This window comes from Pseudophryne corroboree, chromosome 2, assembly GCF_028390025.1.
Source record: "Pseudophryne corroboree isolate aPseCor3 chromosome 2, aPseCor3.hap2, whole genome shotgun sequence".
Lineage (NCBI taxonomy): Eukaryota > Metazoa > Chordata > Amphibia > Anura > Myobatrachidae > Pseudophryne > Pseudophryne corroboree.
The window spans coordinates 860,765,401-860,784,219 of NC_086445.1; the positions used below are offsets into that span (position 1 = coordinate 860,765,401).

At 48.3% G+C, this 18,819-nt stretch overlaps 1 protein-coding gene across 5 annotated transcripts in view; it reads left to right on the forward strand.

The window, feature by feature from the left end:
* Positions 1 to 18,819, forward strand: part of ZSWIM7 (zinc finger SWIM-type containing 7) — a 346,796-nt gene that overhangs the window by 188,567 nt on the left and 139,410 nt on the right. The gene's annotated exons all lie outside the window — the stretch shown is intronic.

Sequence of the window (18,819 nt, forward strand, 5' to 3'; positions counted from 1 at the left end):
CACTTCTGCTAAGCTAAGATACACTCCCAGAGGGCGGCGGCTTAGCGTTTGCACTGCTGCTAAAAGCAGCTAATGAGCGATCAACTCGGAATGAGGGCCACAGACTGCAAGGGTTTTCCTAAGGCTACGCAGACTGGACACAGCATTAGTGACTCAGACACCATCTTTTTGTACGTGCATGATTGCGGCTGACGGCAGATGCACGACCCAAAAACAGATGACACGTCTGCTTTTTTGCAACCACCACCCGTTAACACCTCCAAACGGTCACTTCCTGGCAATCACTTTTCCATGAAATCTTCATTGCAAGCACAATTGCAGCAGCACCTTGATGCATGCGCAGTGCAAACACAGCACATGTGCAGTCTACCGGTACAACTACAAACATGAATTAGGCCCAGTGTTCTGAGTGTACATTCTGCAAAATGTACTTACTTTATGTAGTCGTTAGAAAATTTAAATGTCAGTACCAGGTGCCTTTTATTATTTTTTTAAATATCTGTTATTAGTATTTATAATTTGACAATAATAGATTTATGTACTGTATGTAGAACGTTTAGGTACTAGATTTTTTTTAACTTTAATTTCATATTATATTAATTTTATAGCAAATGTCAAAAACAAGGCAACACAAATCACAGTAGAAACTAGTGATGTGCACCGGACATTTTTCGGGTTTTGTTTTGGATTTGGTTCCGCGGCCGTGTTTTGGATTCGGACGCGTTTTGGCAAAACCTCACCGAATTTTTTTTGTCGGATTCGGGTGTGTTTTGGATTCGGGTGTTTTTTACAAAAAACCCTAAAAAACAGCTTAAATCATAGAATTTGGGGGTAATTTTGATCCCATAGTTTTATTAACCTCAATAACCATAATTTCCACTCATTTCCAGTCTATTCTGAACACCTCACAATATTATTTTTAGTCCTAAAATTTGCACCGAGGTCGCTGGATGGCTAAGCTAAGCGACACAAGTGGCCGACACAAACACCTGGCCCATCTAGGAGTGGCACTGCAGTGTCAGGCAGGATGGCACTTCAAAAAAATAGTCCCCAAACAGCACATGATGCAAAGAAAAAAAGAGGCGCACCAAGGTCGCTGTGTGACTAAGCTAAGCGACACAAGTGGCCGACACAAACACCTGGCCCATCTAGGAGTGGCACTGCAGTGTCAGGCAGGATGGCACTTCAAATAAATAGTCTCCAAACAGCACATGATGCAAAGAAAAAAAGAGGCGCACCAAGGTCGCTGTGTGACTAAGCTCAGCGACACAAGTGGCCGACACAAACACCTGGCCCATCTAGGAGTGGCACTGCAGTGTCAGGCAGGATGGCACTTCAAAAAAATTGTCCCCAAACAGCACATGATGCAAAGAAATATGAAAGAAAAAAGAGGTGCAAGATGGAATTGTCCTTGGGCCCTCCCACCCACCCTTATGTTGTATAAACAGGACATGCACACTTTAACGAACCCATCATTTTAGCGACAGGGTCTGCCACACGACTGTGACTGAAATGACTGGTTGGTTTGGGCCCCCACCAAAAAAAGAAGCAATCAATCTCTCCTTGCACAAACTGGCTCTACAGAGGCAAGATGTCCACCTCATCATCATCCTCCGATTCCTCACCCCTTTCACTGTGTACATCCCCCTCCTCACAGATTATTAATTCGTCCCCACTGGAATCCACCATCTCAGGTCCCTGTGTACTTTGTGGAGGCAATTGCTGCTGGTGAATGTCTCCACGGAGGAATTGATTATAATTCATTTTGATGAACATCATCTTCTCCACATTTTCTGGAAGTAACCGCCTACGCCGATTGCTGACAAGGTGAGCGGCTGCACTAAACACTCTTTCGGAGTACACACTGGAGGGAGGGCAACTTAGGTAGAATAAAGCCAGTTTGTGCAAGGGCCTCCAAATTGCCTCTTTTTCCTGCCAGTATACGTACGGACTGTCTGACGTGCCTACTTGGATGCGGTCACTCATATAATCCTCCACCATTCTTTCAATGGTGAGAGAATCATATGAAGTGACAGTAGACGACATGTCAGTAATCGTTGGCAGGTCCTTCAGTCCGGACCAGATGTCAGCACTCGCTCCAGACTGCCCTGCATCACCGCCAGCGGGTGGGCTCGGAATTCTTAGCCTTTTCCTCGCACCCCCAGTTGCGGGCGAATGTGAAGGAGGAGATGTTGACGGGTCACGTTCCGCTTGACTTGACAATTTTCTCACCAGCAGGTCTTTGAACCTCTGCGGACTTGTGTCTGCCGGAAAGAGAGATACAACGTAGGTTTTAAATCTAGGATCGAGCACGGTGGCCAAAATGTAGTGCTCTGATTTCAACAGATTGACCACCCGTGAATCCTGGTTAAGCGAATTAAGGGCTCCATCCACAAGTCCCACATTCCTAGCGGAATCGCTCTGTTTTAGCTCCTCCTTCAATGTCTCCAGCTTCTTCTGCAAAGCCTGATGAGGGGAATGACCTGACTCAGGCTCGCAGTGTCTGAACTGACTTCACGTGTGGCAAGTTCAAAGGGTTGCAGAACCTTGCACAACGTTGAAATCATTCTCCACTGCGCTTGAGTCAGGTGCATTCCCCCTCCTTTGCCTATATCGTGGCCAGATGTATAGGCTTGAATGGCCTTTTGCTGCTCCTCCATCCTCTGAAGCATATAGAGGGTTGAATTCCACCTCGTTACCACCTCTTGCTTCAGATGATGGCAGGGCAGGTTCAGGACTGTTTGGTGGTGCTCCAGTCTTCTGTACGCGGTGGCTGAATGCCGAAAGTGGCCCGCAATTCTTCGGGCCACCGACAGCATCTCTTGCACGCCCCTGTCGTTTTTTAAATAATTCTGCACCACCAAATTCAATGTATGTGCAAAACATGGGACGTGCTGGAATTTGCCCAGATGTAATGCACGCACAATATTGCTGGCGTTGTCCGATGTCACAAATCCCCAGGAGAGTCCAATTGGGGTAAGCCATTCTGCGATGATCTTCCTTAGTTTCCGTAAGAGGTTGTCAGCTGTGTGCCTCTTCTGGAAAGCGGTGATACAAAGCGTAGACTGCCTAGGAACGAGTTGGCGTTTGCGAGATGCTACTACTGGTGCCGCCGCTGCTGTTCTTGCTGCGGGAGGCAATACATCTACCCAGTGGGCTGTCACAGTCATATAGTCCTGAGTCTGCCCTGCTCCACTTGTCCACATGTCCGTGGTTAAGTGGACATTGGGTACAACTGCATTTTTTAGTACACTGGTGAGTCTTTTTCTGAGGTCTGTGTACATTTTCGGTATGGCCTGCCTAGAGAAATGGAACCTAGATGGTATTTGGTACCGGGGACACAGTACCACAATCAAGACTCTAGTTGCCTCTGAATTAACGGTGGATACCGGAACCACGTTTCTCACCGCCCAGGCTGCCAAGGCCTGAGTTATCTGCTTTGCAGCAGGATGACTGCTGTGATATTTCATCTTCCTCGCAAAGGACTGTTGGACAGTCAATTGCTTACTGGAAGTAGTACAAGTGGTCTTCCGACTTCCCCTCTGGGATGACGATCGACTCCCAGCAGCTACAACAGCAGCGCCAGCAGCAGTAGGCGTTACACTCAAGGATGCATCGGAGGAATCCCAGGCAGTAGAGGACTCGTCAGACTTGCCAGTGACATGGCCTGCAGGACTATTGGCTTTCCTGGGTAAGGAGGAAATTGGCACTGAGGGAGTTGGTGGTGTGGTTTGCAGGAGCTTGGTTACAAGAGGAAGGGATTTAGTGGTCAGTGGACTGCTTCCGCTGTCACCCAAAGTTTTTGAACTTGTCACTGACTTATGATGAATGCGCTGCAGGATGTTCCGAGGTGGTTAACGTCCTGACCCCTACTTATTACAGCTTGACAAAGGCAACACACGGCTTGACACCTGTTGTCCGCATTTGTGTTGAAATAATTCCACACCGAATAGCTGATTTTTTTTGTATTTTGACCAGGCATGTCAATGGCCATATTCGTCCCACGGACAACAGGTGTCTCCCCGGGTGCCTGACTTAAACAAACCACCTCACCATCAGAATCCTCCTTGTCAATTTCCTCCCCAGCGCCAGCAACACCCATATCCTCATCCTGGTGTACTTCAACAGTGACATCTTCAATTTGACTATCAGGAACTGGACTGCGGGTGCTCCTTCCAGCACTTGCAGGGGGCGTGCAAATGGTGGAAGGCGCAAGCTCTTCCCGTCCAGTGTTGGGAAGGTCAGGCATCGCAACCGACACAATTGGACTCTCCTTGGGTATTTGTGATTTAGAAGAACGCACAGTTCTTTGCTGTGCTTTTGCCAGCTTAAGTCTTTTCATTTTTCTAGCGAGAGGATGAGTGCTTCCATCCTCATGTGAAGCTGAACCACTAGCCATGAACATAGGCCAGGGCCTCAGCCGTTCCTTGCCACTCCGTGTCGTAAATGGCATTTCTCTAACGTCCTAAGTGGATGCTGGGACTCCGTAAGGACCATGGGGAATAGCGGCTCCGCAGGAGACTGGGCACAAAAGTAAAAGCTTGAATTAGCTGGTGTGCACTGGCTCCTCCCCCTATGACCCTCCTCCATGCCTCAGTTAGATTTTTGTGCCCGAACGAGAAGGGTGCATGCTAGGTGTCTCTCCTGAGCTGCTTAGAGTAAAAGTTTATTTTAGGTTTTTTATTTTCAGTGAGTCCTGCTGGCAACAGGCTCACTGCATCGTGGGACTAAGGGGAGAAGAAACGAACTCACCTGCGTGCAGAGTGGATTGGGTTTCTTAGGCTACTGGACATTAGCTCCAGAGGGACGATCACAGGTTCAGCCTGGATGGGTCCCGGAGCCGCGCCGCCGGCCCCCTTACAGAGCCAGAAGAACGAAGAGGTCCGGTGAAATCGGCGGCAGAAGACGTTCCTGTCTTCAACTAAGGTAGCGCACAGCACTGTAGCTGTGCGCCATTGCTCTCAGCACACTTCACACTCCGGTCACTGAGGGTGCAGGGCGCTGGGGGGGAGCGCCCTGAGATGCAATAAAAACAGAAATACCTTAGGATGGCAAAAGAAATACATCACATATAGCTCCTGGGCTATATGGATGTATTTAACTACTGCCAGTTTTCCAGAAAAAAGCGGGAGATAAGGCCGTCGTGAAGGGGCGGAGCCTATCTCCTCAGCACACAAGCGCCATTTTCCCTCACAGTTCCGCTGGAAGGACGGCTCCCTGACTCTCCCCTGCAGTCCCTACAGAATCAGGGTAAAAGCGAGAGAGGGGGGGCACTATTGGCAGCTAAATTATAAACAGCAGCTATAAAAGGGAGTAACACTTATATAAGGTTATCCCTATATATATATATATAGCGCTCTGGTGTGTGCTGGCAAACTCTCCCTCTGTCTCCCCAAAGGGCTAGTGGGGTCCTGTCCTCTATCAGAGCATTCCCTGTGTGTGTGCTGGGTGTCGGTACGATTGTGTCGACATGTATGAGGAGGAAAATGATGTGGAAGCAGAGCAATTGCCTGTATTAGTGATGTCACCCCCTAGGGAATCGACACCTGACTGGATGGTTGTATTTAAAGAACTACGTGACAATGTCAGCACTTTACAAAAAACTGTTGACGACATGAGACAGCCGACAAATCAATTAGTGCCTGTCCAGGCGTCTCAGACACCGTCAGGGGCGATAAAACGCCCGTTACCTCAGTGGGTCGACACAGACCCAGACACAGATACTGAGTCCAGTGTCGACGGTGAGGAGACAAACGTAATGTCCAGTAGGGCCACACGTTACATGATCACGGCAATGAAGGAGGCATTGAACATTTCTGACACTACAAGTACCACAAAGAAGGGTATTATGTGGGGAGTGAAAAAACTACCAGTAGCTTTTCCTGAGTCAGATGAATTAAATGAGGTGTGTGATAAAGCGTTGGTTTCCCCCGATAAAAAAGTGCTAATTTCTAATAAATTATTGGCACTATACCCTTTCCCGCCAGAGGTTAGGGCGCGTTGGGAAACACCCCCTAGAGTAGATAAAGCGCTCACACGTTTATCTAAACAAGTAGCGTTACCGTCTCCTGATACGGCCGCCCTCAAAGAACCAGCGGATAGAAGGCTGGAAAATATCCTGAAGGGTATATACACACATACTGGTGTTATACTGCGACCAGCAATCGCATCAGCCTGGATGTGCAGTGCTGGAGTTGCGTGGTCGGATTCCCTGACTGAAAATATTGATACCCTGGATAGGGACAGTATATTACTAACTATAGAGCATTTGAAGGATGCATTACTATATATGCGTGATGCACAGAGGGATATTTGCACCCTGGCATCAAGAGTGAGTGCTATGTCCATTTCTGTCAGAAGAGCGTTATGGACGCGACAGTGGTCAGGGGATGCGGATTCCAAACGACATATGGAAGTATTGCCGTTTAAAGGGGAGGAGTTATTTGGGGCCGGTCTATCGGACCTGGTGGCCAAGGCAACGGCCGGAAAGTCCACCTTTTTACCCCAGGTCACCTCTCAGCAGAAAAAGACACCGTCTTTTCAAACTCAGTCCTTTCGTTCCCATAAGTACAGGCGGGCAAAAGGCCACTCATTTCTGCCCCGGGGCAGAGGAAGAGGAAAAAGACTGCACCAGGCAGCCTCTTCCCAGGAGCAGAAGCCCTCCTCTGCTTCTGCCAAGTCTTCAGCATGACGCTGGGGCTTTACAAGCGGACTCGGACACGGTGGGGGCCCGTCTCAAAAATTTCAACGCGCAGTGGGCTCACTCGCAAGTGGACCCCTGGATTCTGCAGGTAGTATCACAGGGGTACAAACTGGAATTCGAGACGTCTCCCCCTCGCCGGTTCCTGAAGTCTGCTCTACCAAAGTCTCCCTCCGACAGGGAGGCAGTTTTGGAAGCCATTCACAAGCTGTATTCCCAGCAGGTGATAATCAAGGTACCTCTCCTACAACAGGGAAAGGGGTATTATTCCACGCTGTTTGTGGTACCGAAGCCGGACGGCTCGGTGAGACCAATTTTAAATCTAAAATCCTTGAACACTTACATAAAGAGGTTCAAATTCAAGATGGAGTCACTCAGAGCAGTGATAGCAAACCTGGAAGAAGGGGACTATATGGTGTCTCTGGACATCAAAGATGCTTATCTCCACGTCCCAATCTACCCTTCTCACCAAGGGTACCTCAGGTTTGTAGTACAAAACTGTCATTATCAGTTTCAGACGCTGCCGTTTGGATTGTCCACGGCACCTCGGGTCTTTACCAAGGTAATGGCCGAAATGATGATTCTTCTTCGAAGAAAAGGCGTTTTAATTATCCCTTACTTGGACGATCTCCTGATAAGGGCAAGGTCCAGGGAACAGTTAGAAGTCGGAGTAGCACTATCTCAGTTAGTGTTACGTCAGCACGGGTGGATTCTAAATATTCCAAAATCGCAGCTGATTCCAACGACACGTCTCCTGTTCCTAGGAATGATTCTGGACACAGTCCAGAAAAAGGTGTTTCTCCCAGAGGAGAAGGCCAGGGAGTTATCCGAGCTAGTCAGGAATCTCCTAAAACCAGGCCAGGTGTCAGTGCATCAGTGCACGAGGGTCCTGGGAAAAATGGTGGCTTCTTACGAAGCGATTCCATTCGGAAGATTCCATGCAAGAACGTTTCAGTGGGATCTTCTGGACAAATGGTCCGGATCGCATCTTCAGATGCATCAGCGGATAACCCTATCGCCAAGGACAAGGGTGTCTCTTCTGTGGTGGCTGCAGAGTGCTCATCTACTAGAGGGCCGCAGATTCGGCATTCAGGATTGGATCCTGGTGACCACAGATGCCAGCCTGAGAGGCTGGGGAGCAGTCACACAGGGACAGATTTTCCAGGGCTTGTGGTCAAGCATGGAAACATCTCTTCATATAAACATTCTGGAACTAAGGGCCATTTACAATGCCCTAAGTCAAGCAAAACCCCTGCTTCAGGGTCAGGCGGTATTGATCCAATCGGACAACATCACGTCAGTCGCCCACGTAAACAGACAGGGCGGCACGAGAAGCAGGAGGGCGATGGCAGAAGCTGCAAGGATTCTTCGCTGGGCGGAGAATCATGTGATAGCACTGTCAGCAGTGTTCATTCCGGGAGTGGACAACTGGGAAGCGGACTTCCTCAGCAGACACGACCTTCACCCGGGGGAGTGGGGACTTCATCCAGAAGTCTTCCAAGAGATGGTAAACCGTTGGGAAAAACCAAAGGTGGACATGATGGCGTCCCGTCTCAACAAAAAACTAGACAGATATTGCGCCAGGTCAAGGGACCCTCAGGCAATAGCGGTGGACGCTCTGGTAACACCATGGGTGTACCAGTCAGTGTATGTGTTCCCTCCTCTGCCTCTCATACCAAAAGTACTGAGAATCATAAAAAGGAGAGGAGTAAGAACTATACTCGTGGTTCCGGATTGGCCAAGAAGGACTTGGTACCCGGAACTTCAAGAGATGCTCACGGAGGACCCGTGGCCTCTACCTCTAAGAAAGGACCTGCTCCAGCAGGGACCTTGTCTGTTCCAAGACTTACCGCGGCTGCGTTTGACGGCATGGCGGTTGAACGCCGGATCCTGAAGGAAAAAGGCATTCCAGAAGAAGTCATCCCTACCCTGATAAAGGCCAGGAAGGATGTAACCGCGAAACATTATCACCGCATTTGGCGAAAATATGTTGAGTGGTGTGAGGCCAAAGAGGCCCCTACAGAGGAATTTCAACTGGGTCGCTTCCTACATTTCCTGCAAACAGGACTGTCTGTGGGCCTAAAATTAGGGTCCATTAAGGTTCAAATTTCGGCCCTGTCGATTTTCTTCCAAAAAGAACTGGCTTCAGTGCCTGAAGTCCAGACGTTTGTCAAAGGGGTACTGCATATACAGCCTCCTTTTGTGCCCCCGGTGGCACCTTGGGATCTCAATGTGGTTTTGGGGTTCCTAAAATCACATTGGTTTGAACCACTCACCACTGTGGAATTAAAATATCTCACATGGAAGGTAATAATGCTGTTAGCCCTGGCTTCAGCCAGGCGTGTCTCAGAATTGGCGGCTTTATCTTATAAAAGCCCTTACCTGATTTTTCACACGGATAGGGCAGAATTGAGGACTCGTCCTCAATTTCTCCCAAAGGTGGTTTCAGCGTTTCACGTGAACCAGCCTATTGTGGTGCCTGCGGCTACTAGGGACTTGGAGGACTCCAAGTTACTGGACGTAGTCAGGGCCCTGAAAATATATATTTCCAGGACGGCTGGAGTCAGGAAATCTGACTCGCTGTTTATCCTGTATGCACCCAACAAGCTGGGTGCTCCTGCTTCTAAGCAGACGATTGCTCGTTGGATTTGTAGTACAATTCAGCTTGCACATTCTGTGGCAGGCCTGCCACAGCCAAAATCTGTAAAAGCCCATTCCACAAGGAAGGTGGGCTCATCTTGGGCGGCTGCCCGAGGGGTCTCGGCTTTACAACTTTGCCGAGCAGCTACTTGGTCAGGGGCAAACACGTTTGCTAAATTCTACAAATTTGATACCCTGGCTGAGGAGGACCTGGAGTTCTCTCATTCGGTGCTGCAGAGTCATCCGCACTCTCCCGCCCGTTTGGGAGCTTTGGTATAATCCCCATGGTCCTTACGGAGTCCCAGCATCCACTTAGGACGTTAGAGAAAATAAGAATTTACTTACCGATAATTCTATTTCTCATAGTCCGTAGTGGATGCTGGGCGCCCATCCCAAGTGCGGATTGTCTGCAATACTTGTATATAGTTATTGTTACAAAATTCGGGTTATTATTGTTGTGAGCCATCTTTTCAGAGGCTCCTTCGTTTATCATACTGTTAACTGGGTTCAGATCACAGGTTGTACGGTGTGATTGGTGTGGCTGGTATGAGTCTTACCCGGGATTCAATATCCTTCCTTATTATGTACGCTCGTCCGGGCACAGTATCCTAACTGAGGCTTGGAGGAGGGTCATAGGGGGAGAGCCAGTGCACACCAGCTAGTTCAAGCTTTTACTTTTGTGCCCAGTCTCCTGCGGAGCCGCTATTCCCCATGGTCCTTACGGAGTCCCAGCATCCACTACGGACTATGAGAAATAGAATTATCGGTAAGTAAATTCTTATTATTAGTATACTTAATGACGACACAGAGGTAGGTACAGCAGTGGCCTTCCGTACCGTACTGCTATATATAGTATACTGGTGGTCACTGTGTCAGCAAACTGCAAAACTAAAATGCACCACAGGTATAGAATGTAGATGGATAGTATACTTAATGACGACACAGAGGTAGGTACAGCAGTGGCCTTCCGTACTGCTATATATAGTATACTGGTGGTCACTGTGTCAGCAAACTGCAAAACTAAAATGCACCACAGGTATAGAATGTAGATGGATAGTATACTTAATGACGACACAGAGGTAGGTACAGCAGTGGCCTTCCGTACCGTACTGCTATATATACTGGTGGTCACTGTGTCAGCAAAACTCTGCACTGTACTCCTCCTATATAATATTATACTGGTGGTCCCCAGTCCCCACAATAAAGCAGCACACTGAGCACAGATATGCAGTGTTTTTCAGTATACTGGTGGTCACTGTCAGCAAAACTCTGCACTGTACTCCTGCTATATAATACAGCTTCTCCCCAGTCCCCACAATTAAGCAGTGTGAGCACAGATATATGCAGCACACTGAGCACAGATATGGAGCGTTTTTTTCAGGCAGAGAACGGATAACTGGTGGTCACTGAACAGCAAAACTCTGCACTGTACTCCTCCTATATTATACAGCTGCTCCCCAGCCCTCCCCACAATTAAGCAATAGTGCACAATCAAGTTCAACAATAACGGAGAGGACGCCAGCCACGTCCTCTCCCTAACATTTCCAATGCACGAGTGAAAATGGCGGCGACGCACGGCTGCTTATATAGAATCCGAATCTCGCGAGAATCTGACAGCGGGATGATGACGTTCGGGCGCGCTCGGGTTAACCGAGCCATACGGGAGAATCCGAGTATGCCTCGGACCCGTGTAAAAAGGGTGAAGTTCGGGGGGGTTCGGTTTCCGAGAAACCGAACCCGCTCATCACTTGTAGAAACCTGGTAAATAATAGGAAAAGGTCATAGGGAAGCTACGTAGACATGACCACTTTAAACCGTAGTAAATGAACAATTATTAAAACAACATCACTGGGGCCTTTAAGTTTCTTAAGAAGAATAATTGTAAAGAGATTGGAAATTGTCAGAGGGGAGGACTAAGGAAGGCTGAAATTCAGCCAAGGGTTTCCTATGTGGTGTAAATTATACCCCTTTTACACTCACACAGCCGGGATGTTTACCCAGGACTGACCCCTTTCACACTGCACTAAGACCTGGGATCGACCCGGGACAGCCCCATTTACACTGATCCTGGGATATCCCTGCAAATGCATATGTATGTCATTAGAAATGGCTCACATAGATGAGGTCACAATACTCAACAAAGGGAGGGGTGGGGCCTGCTCACAGCATAAATGACTGCATCTTTCACTGTGCCTGTGATCTGCCTCATTATTTCCTCCTCTCCCCTAATGCTGAGCAGCGCTCTCACCTCCTGGTCTGTCCAGGTCGCCATGCTGCCTTGCTCCCACGCTTCCGGGACGCTCCCCTGGGCTCTGAAAAATGACATCATCTTTTCTGAGCCCAAGAAAGCTCCAATCCGAGGCCTTTTAACAGTCCCGGGTAGTGAATCCCGGGACGGGCCCTTTCACACTACACAACTTCCCTGGACGGTCCCGGATTCAACCCTGGTCAAGACCTGGGATGAAATCCCAGGAAATTGTCCCTGTACCCTTTCACACTGAGCAAAATCCCGAGATGATGCGCGTTCACGTGCAGTATCCCGGGATATTTTTGCGAGTGTAAAAGTGGTATTAGCAAGATTGTAAGGAAGTCTAGCAGTATTATTTTATGTTGTTTAATGCAGGAAAAGAAGGTGTTTTTTTATTTTTTCTAAATCAAGGTAACATCCATTCTGGCTGATTATAGTTTCCTATTTATATATTTGGTACGGGGGTCAAGCCTCAACTGTGTTTGTAGAATGTGGGAGTAATAAGTGTAGTTCTCTTTCCAAAATCTCATACTAAAAATAGGCTGTTCACTGATACTTTGTCTATATAAGAATCCAGAATCTTTCTGTTAAACTGTTTTATTGCATCCACAAAATAATATACTAAAAATAATCTGCATAAATATTTAACATTTATATCATCTAGTGCTATTCTTGCATGAATTAAAAAACTGAAGGCTTACTTAACAAATCTGTTCATTTGGCAATTTTGACCATGGAAAGAAACGGAAATCAGTGTATATACTGTAATTCCTGTGTATTGAAAACCAGTCAGTCCATCTGGTTAGTATCACCTGCTCACCAAAGTGCTTTCTGATTGTTTGCTGACCTTCTATGTGAGGAGCAAAGTAGTATGAGCTTTGTTCCGAGTTTAGAAACCACTGTTGGATCTGTGCAAATGTTAAAAGGATCTTTAAAAGGATATTTCCAAAGCTCTGAATAAAAAGGCAGTCCAAATAAATGTGTTTCAGTGATCTTATTTTGTAGCATTTAGTACAAAGGACTTTAATCTGGAGATATTTTATGGGATCTAGAGGGGGTAAAATGGATTATAGACATTTTCTTTGGTCATACGTAATAAACATTTCCTCGCAGTATCTATTCAACTCTTTGATGTCTAGGAATTAATTAAGATCCTTTTCCCATTTAAATATGTGTCCCATCTTTTTTTTTTTTTTTTTTAGAGATAGGATATTGTATAAATTCTAGGTTTACACCTGATTTGTATATTCATTTTAATCTCTGGAATTCTGCCTATTCATGAAATGGAATCTCTCCTAGTTCTTTTCACTATTTTTCTGTAGAGGGGGAGAATTAAGTTTGTAACATGCCAGAAGAAGTTGTAATAAGGGTAACTAGATCAGCGATGGCCAACCCGCGGCTCTCAAGCCACATGCGTTTTTTTCTTTATTTAAATGTGGCTCCCGACACTGTGACACGAGGTCACGTGACTCTAAAAGATCCGGACCAGGCATGCAACACCAGCAGCACTACGAGGGCCAGAAGAGCCGGAAACTAGGCGAGACACCCACTGGCAAGCAGAGGAGGACTACCAGGACCGCGGCATAGACCACCGCAGATCAGGGCGGGGACTGCTGCAATGGTACAAAGGGACTGTAGTGACATATGATGGGCTGCTGCAATGGCACAAAGGGCTAGAGTGACACATGAGGGGCTGCTGCAATAGCACACTTCAATGACACAGGGGGACTGGCTTGACAAACGAGGGGCTGCTGCAATGGCACACGAGGGCTGGAGTGACACATGAGCGGCTGCTGCAATGGACTGAAGTGACATATGAAGGTCTGCAGTGAAAGCATGAGGGCCTGCTGTAGTGGCATGGGTGGCTGGAGTGATACATGGGGGAACTGACGTGCATTTTATGTGAATCTAGCCTTTTCATTTATTTTATATGTAAGTCGCTTTTTCAATGTTTTTTACCTTGGATCTGACTAAAACCTAATATTTTTCGTCTCTTTGTCACTGACTGTTTCGCCACCCCTGAACTAGATACATATAACTCCCTCATTAGATTGTTTGAAGTTCATGGCCCTCATTCCGAGTCGTTCGCTCGGTAATTTTCATCGCATCGCAGTGAAATACCGCTTAGTACGCATGCGCAATAATCGCACTGCGACTGCGCCAAGTAATTTTACAATGAAGATAGTATTTTTACTCACGGCTTTTTCTTCGCTCCGGCGATCGTAGTGTGATTGACAGTAAATGGGTGTTACTGGGCGGAAACACGGCGTTTTCGGGGCGTGTGGATAAAAACGCTACCGTTTCCGGAAAAAACGCAGGAGTGGCCGGAGAAACGGGGGAGTGTCTGGGCGAACGCTGGGTGTGTTTATGACGTCAAACCAGGAACGACAAGCACTGAACTGATCGCAGATGCCGAGTAAGTCTGAAGCTACTCTGAAACTGCTAAGTAGTTTGTAATCGCAATATTGCGAATACATCGGTCGCAATTTTAAGAAGCTAAGATACACTCCCAGTAGGCGTAGGCTTAGCCTGAGCAACTCTGCTAAATTCGCCTTGCGAGCGATCAACTCGGAATGAGGGCCCATATTCAGGAATAGTCATTTTTCTGTCGGGTTTGGCGGACCAACATTAGGAGCCTTTTATTTGTCAGTGTTTACAAGGAAATTTGAGATTTGTCCGAATCTGGAAAGATTTTGGAGGAATATCATTTCTGCTGCGGGGTACACTGGGCTCCACAGGGAATGAAATTGGGGTGTAGAGTAGGATCTTGATCCGAGGCACCAACAGGCTCAAAGCTTTGACTATTCCCAGAATGCCTAGCGCCGCCTCCTCTATAACCCCGCCTCCATGCACAGGAGCTCAGTTTTGTAGTTGGTGCCATGCAGTAAGCAGGCATACAACAGGAAGGCTGCTCCTGCAGCCCTGAGAAGAAGCTTTTAAAGAAAAATGAAGACTTCAAGGGCTGCAGCAGAGACACTGACTGTGTTAGATGTCAGTCAGACATCTCCTGCTGCAGCTCCATCACCTCCACCAGCGCGCTGTACACTCCTGCGCCCTGGTTGCCAGGTACCTACAGCGGAGGCTCTGGTTTTCTTCCAATTAGTCGCAAACACAAACGCTGTTCTCCTGGATCACGTGGCCACACTCAGGGAGGAGGTAAGCGTTGGGACCCGCTGTAAATCGCGATACCGCGCGCGCTGGCGTGGACACTGTGGTAGTACAGGGACCCCACTAGACCACCAGGGCAAGGGCACAGGTCGGTTTTCTCTCATAAACCATTTATTTAAGCCCACAGTACCCGGTGGTGAAAAGCAGCTAGCGAGCGAACAACTCGGAATGAGGGCCTAAGTGCGTCAGGTTTATCATTTAATATAGGTAGTTCACAGGATATACTCAGTGTGTAGTTTTCTCTGTTATTTTTAGTCACCATATACCTCTTGAATTCCCTGTTTGTGCTGATACACTACACAGGGGGTTCTTGTCAGGTATTGTGTTGCCTTGCATTGAGCTTTCGGATATGTCAGCTACAAAGGGCAATGGTGCTGGGGCTGATCCCACATTGCATGGTGGTGACGCTGCAGATACATTTGAGGAAAACATAGCAGCTGAGGGTTCAGGTTCTGGGGATCCTTACCCCCAAGTGGGACTATAGCAACAGGGGTTCAAAATTACCCACCTTGGGCTACCTTCTCCACGCTTTTGAATACGCTGGTAACTAGACTAACGCTTCTGATGGGCAATCTGTTTCACAGGTGGATGTCCCTGACTTGGAGGCTATCAGGCTTATTCTTCAAATTACTGATGACCCGGAGCCTGATGCTGCCCCTAAGAAACAGGACGGGTTCAAACGTCAGAAAGTGGTTAAACAAGTTTTACATCATTCTGACCATTTAGTTGACATATACGTCAGGAGTCCTGGGAAAATGCAGGAAAGAAATTCACGCCTCACAAGAAGATGCTGGCTGTTTACCCCCTCGCAGCGGGTGGTATCCTCGGCTCTGCCTGTAACTACCGTCTCGTCTCTGAAAGGACCGACGGATAAGTGCATGGAGGGTTGTTTAAAGGCAATTTGCACCCTAACTGGTGCTGCGCATAGGCCCACCATTGCAGCAACATGGGCTGCAGAGGCTGTTGAAGCATGGGCTCAGGAGCTGGAGGCAGAGTTGCCTTCCAACGCTTCTGATCATGCTAGACAATGTCTGTCATATATTGTCACAGCGTCTCATTATATTGCGGTAGCGCCTTCTGATGCCGGTATTCTGGTGGCCAAGGCTTCTGCTACGTCCATTTTGGCTCACCGGATTCTCTGGTTATGGTCCTATGTTGATCTGGACTCTAAGAAAACCCTGGAGGTACTCCCTTTTAAGGGAGACATTCTTTTCGGAGAAGACCTCAACAAGATAGTGGCTGACTTAGCTTCTGCTAAAATAGCATGTCTACCTAGTAGTACTGCTCCTTCGGTGCCGAAGGCTAAGAGTACTCCCTTTTGCTCCTTTCGTCCTTCAGGGAAAGCAAAAGGTCAGGCGTACCCAAAACAGGTTCGCACTTCCAAACCCAGTAAGCCCAAACCCAAATGGGCCTGGGCTGCCCGTCAGCCTGCTTCCAAAACTGACAAGCCTGCTGCATGACGGGTCGGGCCTCCCTCTTGGGGATCCCAGGGTGGGGGGCTGACTTCTAGGGTTTACCCAGGAATGGTTGAAGACCACTTCCGATGCCTGGGTATGGGAAGTCGTCACTTGAGGTTACGCCGTATCCTTCAAGAATTGTCCCCCTCATCGATTTTGCCTGACAGACATCCCTTCGGATCAGGTGAAGGCAAAAACTCTTCATTCGGTTGTACAGTCCCTCCTGGACACAGGAGTGGTAGTACAGGTGCCTCTGGCTCAGAGAGGCAAGGGGTACTATTCACCGCTGTTCCTAGTCCCGAAACCGAATGGGTCCACCCGTCCCGTTATCAACCTCAAGTCCTTGAACAAATTTGTGAGGGTCTCCAAGTTTCGTATGGAAACTCTTCGTTCTATTGTTCTGGCATTGGAACCTGAGGATTATATGGTCTCCCTGGACATACAGGATGCTTACCTGCATATTCCCATTGCAGTGTCGCATTAGCAGTACCGAGGTTTGCGGTTGTCAAATTTCGGGTGTTACCTTTTGGTTTGACCACGGCTCTGCGAGTCTTCACCAAGGTCATGGTGATAATGACGGCTGTACGCCGTCAAGGGGTCAGGATCCTACCGTACCTCGACGACTTGTTGATCCTGGCAAGTTCCCCAAAAATTCTCCTATGCCATCTGGATCTGACTATCCAGTTTCTGCAAGCCCATGGGTGGCTCATCAACTGGAAGAAATCTTCCCTGGTCCCTGCTCCGAGCATGGTGCACCCGGGGGCGTTGTTGGACACTCACAACCAGCGGTTGTTCTTGTCTCAGGAGAAAGTCCGGAAGCATCAGGACAGGATTCGATGCTTCCTATCTCGTCCGCAAGTGTCGATACATTCGGCAATGCATGTGCTAGGTCTCATGGTGTCGGCTTTCGACATGGTGGAGTACGCTCAATTCCATTCCCGCCCTCTGCAGAAGCTGATTCTTGCCAAGTGGGACGGCCTGCCTCACCGGATCAGGTCTCAAATGATCTCCTTGTCTCCAGAGGTCCTTCTGTCACTGAGCTGGTGGCTTCAGGACCAACGATTGAGCAGGGGTTGTCCCTTCAGGATCTTTAAGTGGGTCCTTCTGACGACGGATGCCAGTCTGAGAGGTTGGAGCGCGGTGTTGGAGCAACACTTCCTTCAGGGTCGGTGGACCAAGGAGGAGTCTCTCCTCCCGATAAACATTCTGGAACTGCGGGCGTGTTCAATGATCTGAACTTGGCCCAGCATTTAATACAGAAGAGACCTGTTCAATTACAGTCGGACAACGCCACCACGGTGACGTACATCAATCATCAAGGCGGCACGCGAAGCCGCATGGCAATGAGGGAAGTATCACGGATTCTTCGGTGGGCGGAACGCCATCTGCCAGCCATATCTGCAGTGTTCATTCCGGGGGTCCTAAACTGGGAAGCGGACTTTCTTAGTTGTCAGGATGTACACGCCGGAGAGTGGAGCCTCCATCCAGAGGTGTTTCAACTCCTCGTGTACAGGTGGGGCCTTCCAGATGTGGACCTGATGGCGTCTCGACACAATCACAAGGTTCCAGTCTTCGGAGCAAGGACAAGGGATCCTCAAGCAGCGTTCGTGGACGCACTGGCAATTCCATGGAACATTCGGCTGCCATACATGTTCCCTCCGGTGTCACTCCTGCCCAGAGTAATAAGTTCAAACAAGAAGGAGGAATCTTCCTTCTGATCGCTCCCGCGTGGCCCAGACAGCATTGGTTCTCAGACCTTCAGGGTCTCTCGTTAGAGCGTCCTCTTCTACTTCCACAGCGCCCACATCTCCTTGTTCAGGGCCCCTGTGTATATCTGGATTTAGCCCGGTTGGGTTTGACGGCGTGGCTCTTGAAGCTTCCGTCTTGAGGGTCAAAGGATTTTCTGAGGCGGTCATTCAAACCATGTTGAAGGCCGGGAAACCGGCTTCTGCTCGGATTTACCATAGGGTCTGGAATTCTTACTTTGCTTGGTGCGCATCTAACAATCATGACTCTTACAAGTTTAGTACAGCCAAACTTTTGGCCTTTCTACAACAGGGCCTGGACTTGGGCCTTCGTCTGGCCTCCATCAAGGTTCATATTTCTGACTTTTCGGTTTGGTTCCAGAGAAAAATTGCGACTTTACCTGATGTACATACGTTCACTCAGGGTGTGTTGCGGATTCAACCTCCCTATATCCCACCTGTGGCCCCTTGGCACTTGTCGGTGGTTTTGGAGGTGTTGCAAGGGTCTCCGTTTGAGCCTCTTGAATCTGCAGACCTTAAGTGGCTTTCTTTTAAGGTATTGTTTCTGCTGGCTATTGCCTCTGCTAGAAGGGTGTCGGATCTGGGTGCCTTGTCTTGTAGGTCACCATATCTGATTTTTCACCGCGATCGAGCGGTTCTTAGAACACGTCCCGGGTATTTACCTAAGGTGGTGGTGTCTTCTTTCCACCGTAATCAGGAGATTGCGGTTTTCGGCCTTTGCATCTCCTGAATTGTCTTCCAAAGAGCGTTCTTTGGATATGGTACAGGCTCTCCGTATCTACGTGAAGAGAACTGCCTCCATCAGGAAGTCGGATTCTCTCTTTTGTTCTGTTTGGTTTT